At 40.2% G+C, this 11,389-nt stretch overlaps 1 long non-coding RNA gene across 5 annotated transcripts in view; it reads right to left on the reverse strand.

The window, feature by feature from the left end:
- Positions 1-3,764, reverse strand: part of LOC129656551 (uncharacterized) — a 136,415-nt gene extending 132,651 nt beyond the window's left edge. For 3 of the 5 annotated variants that reach the window (XR_008716388.1, XR_008716379.1, XR_008716385.1), the window contains exon 1: positions 3,474-3,763. This is a non-coding gene — a long non-coding RNA (uncharacterized LOC129656551). Of the gene's footprint in view, positions 1-3,473 lie in introns of all 5 variants that reach the window. The other 2 variants (XR_008716378.1, XR_008716387.1) reach the window with 2 other exon arrangements.
- Between the last annotated feature and the right edge of the window lie 7,625 nt (positions 3,765-11,389).

The raw sequence follows: 11,389 nt of genomic DNA on the forward strand, positions 1-11,389 counted from the left end.
TTATATATATACACACATATTTCAAAAGGCCTGATTTCTAGTTTCTCAAAAAATTGAAACATGTGGCAACAATGGACATCCAAGTTTCTGTTCTCTACCCCTCCTTCCTTCCCTCTCTTCTCCTGTCCTCCCCTCTTCTCTCCCCTTTTCTGTGCTGGGGAAAGTCTCTACCCCACTTTCTCTCCCCTCTCCTTGCTGTCTCTCAGTCTCTCTCCTGTTCTCTCTTTAAAAACCTGAGTCCATCTTATTTATTTAGATTTCCTGCCTGGCCCCGTTGACTCCTGAATTTTTTACCCCAGACCATGAGGCGGATAGTGTCTTTGTTTGGATTTCCTTTGTTTACACTACATTTTAAAAGGTTTTCCTGCTTCTGAGTTTTTGTCTTAATGTCAATATGACCACCTTAATAGTAAAAGACTAGGAAGACAGACTTTATTTAACCATATTTCGGTGATGCAAATAGAGAATGCCTTTGCTTTGTGTAAATAGAACAAAGGCATTAGAATTGTGAATGGAAAATATATATACTAAGAAAAAAGTTAGCAAATTTCACCAAACTCAGAAATCCATTCAAATAAATCTGTAGATAAGAGAACCTGATTTTATTAAGCTTCTAACTTGGAGGAACTCATTTTATAGTGATAGAGCATAATAAACTATAGGGTTTTTTTCAAGGGTGTGCTTATGTAATTGAATATTGCATTTTGGAAACCAGTTACGTGGTGGGGCTATCAGTACCACAAATGAAGTCCCTGGTTGTAGATCAGGAGCTCCTAAACTTGGAATCACCTTGGATGTTTTAAAGGAAAAAAAAGTCTAACACCACTCCAACAGTTTAGGATTTAATTGGCGTGCACTGTGGCCTGGACATTGGGATTTTAAAGTTTCCCAGGTGCTTCTAAAATGTGAGAAAATTTTAGAAGCACTGCTGTAGCCATTGCTTTGGTTATAATTAAATCTTAGTGCTGCTGCTTCATAAAGCCAGTCTTATTTGTTGAAAATAAAGTCATCTGCATATTCTCAAACCTGAAGGGAGAGGCAACTCCTCCAAAAAGGTGCAATATGTCACTAAGCTCAGGATTTGAGAGAATAGCCGGCCTCAGGGCAAATCGTTTTACCCCAAAGGAACTATCTGATCCATCAAGAGAATTTCCACAGCCCTACCAAAACTCTGACAAGTTAATTCCTGAACTGAGCCTTGCTATCCCCATTTGTAAAATGGAAACAGCAGTTCCTTCTTTTGAAGGTTGTTCTAAAGGTAAATGAGATCATGTATGTGAAACAATATTTGGTTCTTAATAAATAGTAACTATTTTTAAAAATTCAATATTAGTGATTTTAGTTGTTCCCCAAAGCCATTGCCAATAATTCTAGCTAGTATTAATCTCTCCCCCCTTACATTACAAAGCACAGCAATCTCAAATGATTTTGTATTGCTCTACAGCTGTTCAGTGAATGTGGTCTTACTGGATAGACAAGACTTATTTGCAAGAAAGGGAATTTAAACTGATCATTTAACAGCAATGATAAAACCCATGTGCTTCTCACACAATTGAATACAACATATTAAGTTGAGAGACTTGACCCTAAAGTTCTTCGAGGAAACTGGCCATGACTTGTAAGGTGGTGTCCAGACAACCAGTGAGTCAGGAGTTGGGGAGAGAGACTGTGGATACGCATTTTCCTTTTCAAAGGCAGACTAACCCGTATTTTGTATATGACTTTTTTGCTGCAGCTGTAACAAATTACCAGAAACTTGGTCTCTTATTCAACACAAATTCATCTCACCGTTCTGGATGTTATGAAAGGTAACAGAATATGCCTCCCCCAAATATGCTACTTTGGCATATTGATTATTTTGAGCTGTAGGCACTTGCAAAACAGCAAAGGCAGGGAGAGGCTTTTTTCTGATCTCCCCTTATCTGCTTATGGACAGAACCTCCAAAAGGAACTCAACTGTTATAAATTCCCCTCCCCAGGAGTTTCCTTAGCCGGGGAGGAGACTAGTGGCTGACATCATACTCAGACAGACTTTGTCACAAAATGTCCTGTCTCCCATCTGTACTCCCAAGGGCCTATTTATCGTTCATAAGAATTCTTTGCTCTCCCCTAAGAGGGATACACCCCACCTCCCCTTTCCCTATTAAAATGGTATTTAATCCTGAATCATAAAGCTGCCTCTTTTAATTACTCATTTTCCTGGCTATCTTCTGAGATATGTGTATGCTAAATCACTTCATTTCCTGCCACCTGAGAAATCTGTATGCAGGTCAAGAAGCAACAGTTAGAACTGGACATGGAACAAGACTGGTTTCAAATCAGGAAAGGAGTATGTCAAGGCTGTAATTATCACCCTGCTTATTCAACTTATATGCAGAGTACATCATGCAAAATGCCGGCCTGGATGAAGCACAAACTGAAATCAAGATTGCCAGGAGAAATATCAATAACCTCAGATACACAGATGACACCACCCTTATGGCAGAAAGTGAAGAGCTAAAGAGCTTCTTAATGAAAGTGAAAGAGGAGAGCGAAAAAGTTGACTTAAAGCTCAACATTCAGAAAACTAAGATCATCACATCCAGTCCCATCACTTCATGGCAAATAGATGGTGAAACAATGAGAGATTTTATTGTAGGGGGTTCCAAAATCACTGTAGATGGTGACTGCAGCCATGAAATTAAAAGATGCTTGCTCCTTGGAAGAAAAGCTATGACCAACCTAGACAGCAAATTAAAAAGCAGAGACATTACTTTGCCAACAAAGGTCCATCGCATCAAAGCTATGGTTTTTCCAGTAGCCATGTATGGATGTGAGAGGTGGACTAGAAAAGAAAAGCTGAGCACTGAAGAATTGATGCTTTTGAACTGTGGTGCTGGGAGAAGACTTGAGAGTCCTTGGACTGCAAGGAGATCAAACCAGTCAATCCTAAAGGAAATCAGTCCTGAATGTTCATTGGAAGGACTGATGCTGAAGCTGAAACTCCAATACTTTGGCCACCTGATGTGAAGAGCTAACTCACTAGAATAGACCCTGATGCTGGGAAAGACTGAAGGTGGGAGGAGAAGAGGATGACAGAGGATGAGATGGTTGGATGGCATCACTGACTGGATGGACATGTATATTTCCATTAGACCCAGTTTCATCATCATTTTGTTTAAATTCTTGATATTCTTACTACCTTTAAATTCTTGATATTCTTACTACCAATATACTTTATAAATTGCTGAGGGATGTTAATGTCATCCACTATGATTATAGGTTTGTAAATTTCTTTTTATAATTTTGTCACTATTTTAAACATACATTTTACCACCAGTGCCAACTGGGAAGCCCATCTCCTGAGGTATACATGTTGATAAACTTCTGCTTGTTTTTCTCCTGTTAATGTCTTTTAATACAGGAGGTCTTAGAAAGTTAGAATAAAAATTATTTTTTCTTCTCTACAGTTAGAAATAGGACATGGATCCCACCTGTTTAACAGCGAGGTGCTGGCAGGCATATTACTTTCTGGGAACTCAAGAGGGGCTTCTTTTGCCTTGTCTTTTCCAGCTTCTCGAGTCCACTTTCCTTCACTCTTGGCTCCCTTCCTGCTTTTTCAAAGCTGACAAGGTGAAGCAGGGTCCTTCGCCATGCTGCCGATTCTCTGGTTCTCATCTCCAGAGCCGCAGCTCCCTCTTTGTCTCCTCTGTCTCTCACAAGCTTTGAAGGACGCTTGTGATTAGAATGGGCCCACCTGGATATAATTCACGGTCCATCCCCTATTTGAAGGCTAGCTGATTAGTGATTTATTCCATCTGCCCCTTTGCCACGTAACATAACATTCACATAGCAGTGCACTATGGGAAGAGATGTCCAACTGGACTGCCAGATAGGTTGCAGTCAGCAATCATTTTCCCCCTCCGTTCAGTCAAATGTGACTGTTACCCCAGCTCTCGGGGTTAGGAGGTAGACCTCTTTGGGGAGCACTGTTCTGCCTGTCCCATTTTGAACTCATCCTGAGGAGTTAATTAGGCCCAAGAGTTTATAAAGAAGTAGGTCCTGGTGCAAGATGGGTTCCATAACAGTAACCGACCAAGTGGTTTCGCTGACAGGACAATCAGGCCCCTTCTCCTCTGTACCTGATCCACGGCAGACGTTGCTAAGCACACCCTCAGGATCCTTCTCCACACAGCATAACAGGTAATCACCAGTACAGTCAATCAGACTTGGCAAGCAAACTGAAATCTGTTTTCCATACTAAAACTGAACAAACGTAGTGGAAAGAGACTTTCTCTCGGGGCCTTTTTTGGTATAACTTGCTGATCTGATGTTTTTACATTGGCAGACAAAAGGAGTCCCAGCTGGCCTAAATAAAGAGATCATAATATGACAGTAAATAAATGGAATAATTTACTCAATCCTTGACAGAAGTCTCTTTCTATGATACTTTGTAAAGCACCCAAATAGTAATTAAAGAAGTCTGTATTTATAACTGGCCCTGCCCACACAATGCAAAGCCTTCTCTTGAGATTCTTCTGATAATGAATTTTTTTTTCTTTCCTAAGAGGATATTTTGCTTAAATATTTGACTGTATGCTTATATGTAGGTATTTGAAAGCTTTTATTATTTCTAAAATAGAACATTATGATCTTTTACACGCAATCCATAATTATGGTAGTGAATTTTGGAAAAACAAAGAAGAAACAAAAAAGAAAAACCACACAGAATTCTGTCAGAAGTACAGTCTGGTTTTCATTCTGCCAGATATGTTTACATTCATTTATTCATTCAACACATTTTTATTGAGCCTTGGTGCCATGCACTATTCTAGGTTTTGTTGTTGTTCAGTCGCTACGTCTTGTCCAACTCTTTGCAACCACATGGACCGCAGCACGCCAGGCCTCCCTGTCCATCACCATCTCCTGGAGTTTGCCCAAATTCATGTCCATTGAGTCAGTGATACCATCCAGCCATCATCCTCTGCTGCCCTCTTTTCCTTTTGCCTTCAATCTTTCAGCAGCGTCTTTTCCAGTGAGTCAGCTCTTCACATCAGGCGGCCAAAGTATTGGAGCTTCAGCATCAGTCCTTCCAATGAATATTCAGGGTTGATTTCCCTTAGGATTGACTGGTTTGATCTCCTTGCAGTCCAAGGGACTCTAAGAGTCTTCTCCAACACCACAATTGAAAGCATCAGTTCTTCGGTGTTCAGCCTTCTTTATGATCCAACTCTCATCCATACATGACTACTCGAAAAACCATAGCTTTGTCCATATGGACCTTTAAGTGTATATTATGGAAAAAAATAAACAGACAAAAATTTATTCCCTCAATGAGCTCAGTTATGTACAGGGAAAAAAATTACACCAAAAATGATACTATATTTTTCAAATTGTTTGTAACTCACTTTTTTGATATGCTTGTTTTTTTCTTTAAACTATTCCTCTAATTTTGTCAGGCTTTTGTAGTTTTCCCAACAGTCTTGATCGCCCTGAGAGACAGCATGATCGTGGATTGCTAATTCTGTAATTAGCAGTTCACTCGTTCAGTCTTGACTCCTCTTTATAAGATTTGATGGTCTGTGATTGGGAAGAAACCTCCCACAGAGAATGCTGTGAAATCTTACACCACAAAAGCTAACCTAGGGAACTGAAGAGAACTTCATTCTGTCTGCTTCCAGTTATCTATTGTCACACTACGTGTCTTCCTAAAGCTTAGTACCTTAGAAGAACAGCAATCATTTTACTATTATTAACTCTCATAATTCTCAAGGTTTACTCAACTCAAGGGGCAAGTTCCCTCTTGGAGCTTGTTTTTCATGCAGCCTGACAATTTTGGGTACTGGAGCCACCTTCTATCTTTCTTCATTCACGTGGCCCATTGCTGATGGCCGTTAGCTAGGATGTCAGCCAAAGCTGTGGTCTGGAGCACCCACACAGAGCCTCTCTGTGTGGCCTGCCTTCTTTGAACAAGGTGGCGGAAGCTGTATCATAGCCTTTTATGAGGTAGCCTCACAAGTCACATAGGGTCACTTCCTCCATAGTTACAGGCCCATCAGATTCAAGAAGAAACAGAGATGCCATTTCTTAACAGGAGGAGCATCAGCATCTCATTGTAAGGGGTGGATTGTGGCGAGCATCTTTGGAGAATGCAATCTGCCACAGGTCTCAAGTGTCTTACACCATTTACCCATGTGATTAAAATCAGGGATACCAAACTTCCAGGATGACTCTAAGTTTAAGAAGAAAAGTTCTATCACTATCAACTCTCTAAAAAATGCAACTCAAAGATTCATTTTGGTAAAAAAAAAAAATAATTCCAATAATTGAATAACCAACTAGTCTACCGTTCCCTATATTTATCTTATGGATCCACACTTAAGAGTACTGTTACTTATGTGCTAAGTCACTTCAGTCATGACTGAACTTTTGCGACCCTATGGACTGTAGCCTGCCAGGCTCCATAGGATTTTCCTGGCAAGAATAAAAGTGGATTGCAATTTCCTTCTCCATTAAGAGTATTAATTGATGATAAAATGAGTTGATCAGATTTTTTTTTTTTGTCTTTAATTTGCAAAACTCACCTTGAGAAAGTGACACATAGAGAAATAATCTTTCCTATGTATGAAGCATAGGAAGAACCATGAGCTAAATTCGTCATCCATGGCTATTAAAATTATAAAGTAAGTTAATTTAAGAAAGCTCTTAAATGGGTTCCAGACATCTTTGGGATCTCCATGTACATCACTGTGAAAAGATAAACACATTAAATCAATCAGATTACTCTTACCTAAAAAGCCAGATAAGAATTTAGAGATGGTGACTGCAGCCATGAAATTAAAAGACACTACTCCTTGGAAGGAAAGTTATGACCAACCTAGATAGCATATTGAAAAGCAGAGACATTTCTTTGCCAACAAAGGTCCGTCTAGTCAAGGCTATGGTTTTTCCAGTGGTCATGTATGGATGTGAGAGTTGGACTGTGAAGAAGGCTGAGCGCCGAAGAATTGATGCTTTTGAACTGTGGGGTTGGAGAAGACTCTTGAGAGTCCCTTGGACTGCAAGGAGATCCAACCAGTCCATTCTGAAGGAGATCAGCCCTGGGATTTCTTTGGAAGGAATGATGCTAAAGCTGAAACTCCAGGACTTTGGCCACCTCATGCGAAGAGTTGACTCATTGGAAAAGACTCTGATGCTGGGAGGGATTGGGGGCAGGAGGAGAAGGGGACGACAGAGGATGAGATGGCTGGATGGCATCACTGACTCGATGGACGTGAGTCTGAGTGAACTCCTGGAGTTGGTGATGGACAGGGAGGCCTGGCATGCTGTGATTCATGGGGTCGCAAAGAGTCAGACACAACTGAGCAACTGAACTGAAAACAACTATTTACAATAGCCCAAGACATGAAATGTCTACTAACAGAGGAAAAGATAAAGATGATGTGGTGCATGCTAAGTCACTTCAGTCATGTCCAACTCTTTGTGACCCTATGGACCGTAGGCCACCAGGCTCCTCGGTCCATGGGATTCTCCAGGAAAGAATACTGGAGAGGGTTGCCGTGCCCTCCTCCAGGGGATCTTCCCAACCCAGGGATCGAACCTGCATCTCTTAAGTCTCCTGAATTGGCAGGCAGGCTCTTTACCACTAGTGCCATCTGGGAAGCCTGTGTGTGTGTGTGTGTGTGTGTGTGTATATATATATATATATGGAATATATATAAAATGGAATTTTACTTAGCCATTCAGTTCAGTTCAGTCACTCAGTCACGTCCAACTCTTTGCAACCCCATGGACTGCAGCACAAAAGAATGAAATATTGCTATTTGCAGCCACCTGGATGGACCTAGAAATTAGCATACTAAGTGAAGTAAGGCAGAAAGACAAAGAAAATATAATATCACTTATATGTGGAATCTAAAAAAAGATACAAAACAGAAATAGACCCAGAGACAGAGAAAACAAATTTATGATTACCAAAGAGGAAGGGGGAGAGGGATAAATTAGGAGGTTGGGATTAACAGATATACACATTAGTAGATACAAAACAGATAATCAACAAGGGCCTGATATATAGCACAGGGAACTCTACTCAATATTTTGTAATAACCTCATGTGAAGAGTTGACTCATTGGAAAAGACTCTGATGCTGGGAGGGATTGGGGGCAGGAGGAGAAGGGGACGACAGAGGATGAGATGGCTGGATGGCATCACTGACTCGATGGACATGAGTCTGAGTGAACCCCTGGAGTTGGTGATGGACAGGGAAGCCTGGCGTGCCGCAATTCACGGGGTCGCAAAGAGTCGGACATGACTGAGCAACTGTACTGAACTGAACTGATATGGGAAAAGAATCTGAAATAGAATATATATGTGTATAACTGATGGAGAAGGCAATGGCACCCCACTCCAGTACTCTTGCCTGGAAAATCCCATGGATGGAGGAGCCTGGTGGGCTGCAGTCCATGGGGTCGCGAAGAGTCGGACACGACTGAGCGACTTCACTTTCACTTTTCACTTTCATGCATTGGAGAAGGAAATGGAAACCCACTCCAGTGTTCTTGCCTGGAGAATCCCAGGGACCGGGAGCCTGGTGGGCTGCTGTCTATGGGGTCGCACAGAGTTGGACACAACTGAAGCGACTCAGCAGCAGCACAGCAGTGTATAACTGAATCACTGTGCTATATACCTGAAACTAACATGACATTGTAAATCAACTATACTTCAATATATAAAGAAAGGAAAAAATAAAGAAAAATACTTGTTAAATGAATCAACATTTTACCCTTTTATTTCAATTTTTAATGAACACCTATGATATATCTGGTTCAAATACTATGTATTCATGTCATACTAGCTATTTAGGAAATAAAGTAATATTAAAATAATCGATACTCTATCAGTTTAACCCTTTTATTTCAATTTTTAATGAACACCTATGATATATCTGGTTCAAATACTATGTATTCATGTCATACTAGCTATTTAGGAAATAAAGTAATATTAAAATAATCGATACTCTATCAGTTTAATACTACAAATAAAATCCTATTATAGTAAATACCATTATGAAGACGTATACTCTGTAGCAGGTATTTATACTATAATACTATAGTAGACTATCCACTACATCACTGCACTATTGATCTAATCTCAACACACTTTTCCTGTTGCTTAGCCAAAAGAGTGACTTTACAGGTTCATAACTGATTCCTGTGGTGGGAAGAATCAAGCTGGATGGTAGCTAAATGGCACTCATTTCTTTTGTCCGGATGTCAAGCAGCACTGACTTCCTTCCATGTTGTCTGAATTCTCAAATCCTCACTCTAAAAGTCAACATAAAGAAGGAAACATGCTTTCTTTCTGAGTTCAGTCCTTTTTCCCTATTAATTCACCACAGTGAATATCTTTTTTATGATTTCACTTATTTATTTATGGCTGTGCTGGGTCTTTGGTGCTCAGGAGTTTCAGCTCCCGGGTTCTAGAACACAGGCTCAAGAGTTGCAGAGCACGGACTTGGTTGCTCCGTGACATGTAGGATCTTTCCAGATCAGGGATTAAATCTGTGCTTCCTGCATTGGCAGGCAGATTCTTTACCACTGAGCCACCAAGGAAGGCCCACAATGAATATTAATTGTTTCTTTCAAACCTGTTTCTAATCATGAGTTCATTAAAACTGAAGTTCTTGTTTTAAATCTTTTTTTTATTCTCTAGAGCGCATTAGAATGCAGGTTGACTCCAGTGATCTCTAAGAACATTCTGCATTAATTAGTTGATAAAATCAACCTAAGAAATCTGAGATTTTGTGCATGGTGTGCTCAACTTTGTGGACTTAATGGGCCATTTCATCTAGCAAGGGGGAAAAACAGATGAGAGAAAACTATCACAAACTTGTGAAATTTTGTCCTCTATTGTTCTCTGGTTCAGAGGTTTGGGTTTAGTTTGGGTTTGGTCTTGCTGGTGAAAGGACATACATATCAGGAGCTTGTTCACCATCACTGCCCTGACAAAAAGATACCCGGGCCAAAACCCTATTTTCCTGGAATCGCAGCCTTTTCTCCCCATCACTAAAGACAGTTTAGGGAACTCACACCACCCAGGTTTCTTTCCAGAAAACTCCATTTTCTTTGTTGACTCATACACTTACACAGGGAGAGGAAATGATGAAAAAGTTTTCTTCCTCTTGTCAGAATAGACTGATTGCTTCTACGGGTCCATGTGTGGGGATTAGAATCCCTTGTGGGCTTTCTAGGGTCTTTAGAGAATAGTTATGGCTTCGTCTTTTATTATTTAGAATTTCAAATGATCTAGGAGAGCTCATGAAGCTTGAATTTTTGCCTTAATGTCTGATATTGTAACTACCATAGTGACCAGTTGTTTTCCTCCAGATACTACAAATGTAAAAACTACATGATAATCATATATTAACCCACTCTTTTTTTTTTTAAGTCTTCTACATCTGCTTAGGCCTTCTTAGGTCACAGAAGCATAATGGTTTAGCAAGACAAAAGTCATCGTTTCTTCTGATGATATAAAATAGGGGAGAAGAAAGAATATTAGTTAGATTGATTCATTCCCAGTTTTCCAAATCTGTCATAAAGTATCAAGGTTTCACTTCATAGGCATTCAATACTTATATCTGGAAAACCAATTTCTAAAACCCAAGTAAACTGGCCTTTTCATGATGGGCCTTACTCTGGTTTGACTTCATATTTTTTCCCACATTTTGTTCATTCACTCTGCCAATATTCATGAGGTACCTAATATATTCCAAGCCTTGTGCATTAGGCTGGGAGCTCAAGACAAGTGAAACAAACACAATTCCTGGTCCTCAGAGAGTTTAAAATTTAGCAGGGAAATAGACAATAACCAGTCACAAAACAATGTGTTTATACAGGATGCACTTAAAAGAATAGTTTATGCCACAAACATTCCAGACACTGTACAAGGCGGTAGGAATAGGACAGATAACAACAACAACCAAAAAGACACAAACTCTGTCCCTATGAACTTCAGTCAAGGAGATAGGCCTGAATCAGATGTAATACAGATACAAGTCGAATATTATATAATTTAGAACCCTTTCAACTCCAAGTAGCCAAAAACCCAACTCACACTGGCATAAGCAAAAAAAAGGGTGTTTATTGATTCATGTAATATACAAGCCAAAGGCTACTTGAGGTGGGGATTGGTATAAGCTAAGCTAAGCTAAGTCGCTTCAGTCGTGTCCGACTCTGTGTGATCCCATAGACGGCAGCCCACCAGGCTCCCCCGTCCCTGGGATTCTCCAAGCAAGAACACTGGAGTGGGTTGCCATTTCCTTCTCCAATGCATGAAAAGTGAAAAGTCAAAGTGAAGTCGCTCAGTCATGTCCGACTCTTCGCGACCCCATGGACTGCAGCCTACCAGGCTC

Source organism: Bubalus kerabau, chromosome 1, assembly GCF_029407905.1.
Source record: "Bubalus kerabau isolate K-KA32 ecotype Philippines breed swamp buffalo chromosome 1, PCC_UOA_SB_1v2, whole genome shotgun sequence".
NCBI classification, from domain to species: domain Eukaryota; kingdom Metazoa; phylum Chordata; class Mammalia; order Artiodactyla; family Bovidae; genus Bubalus; species Bubalus kerabau.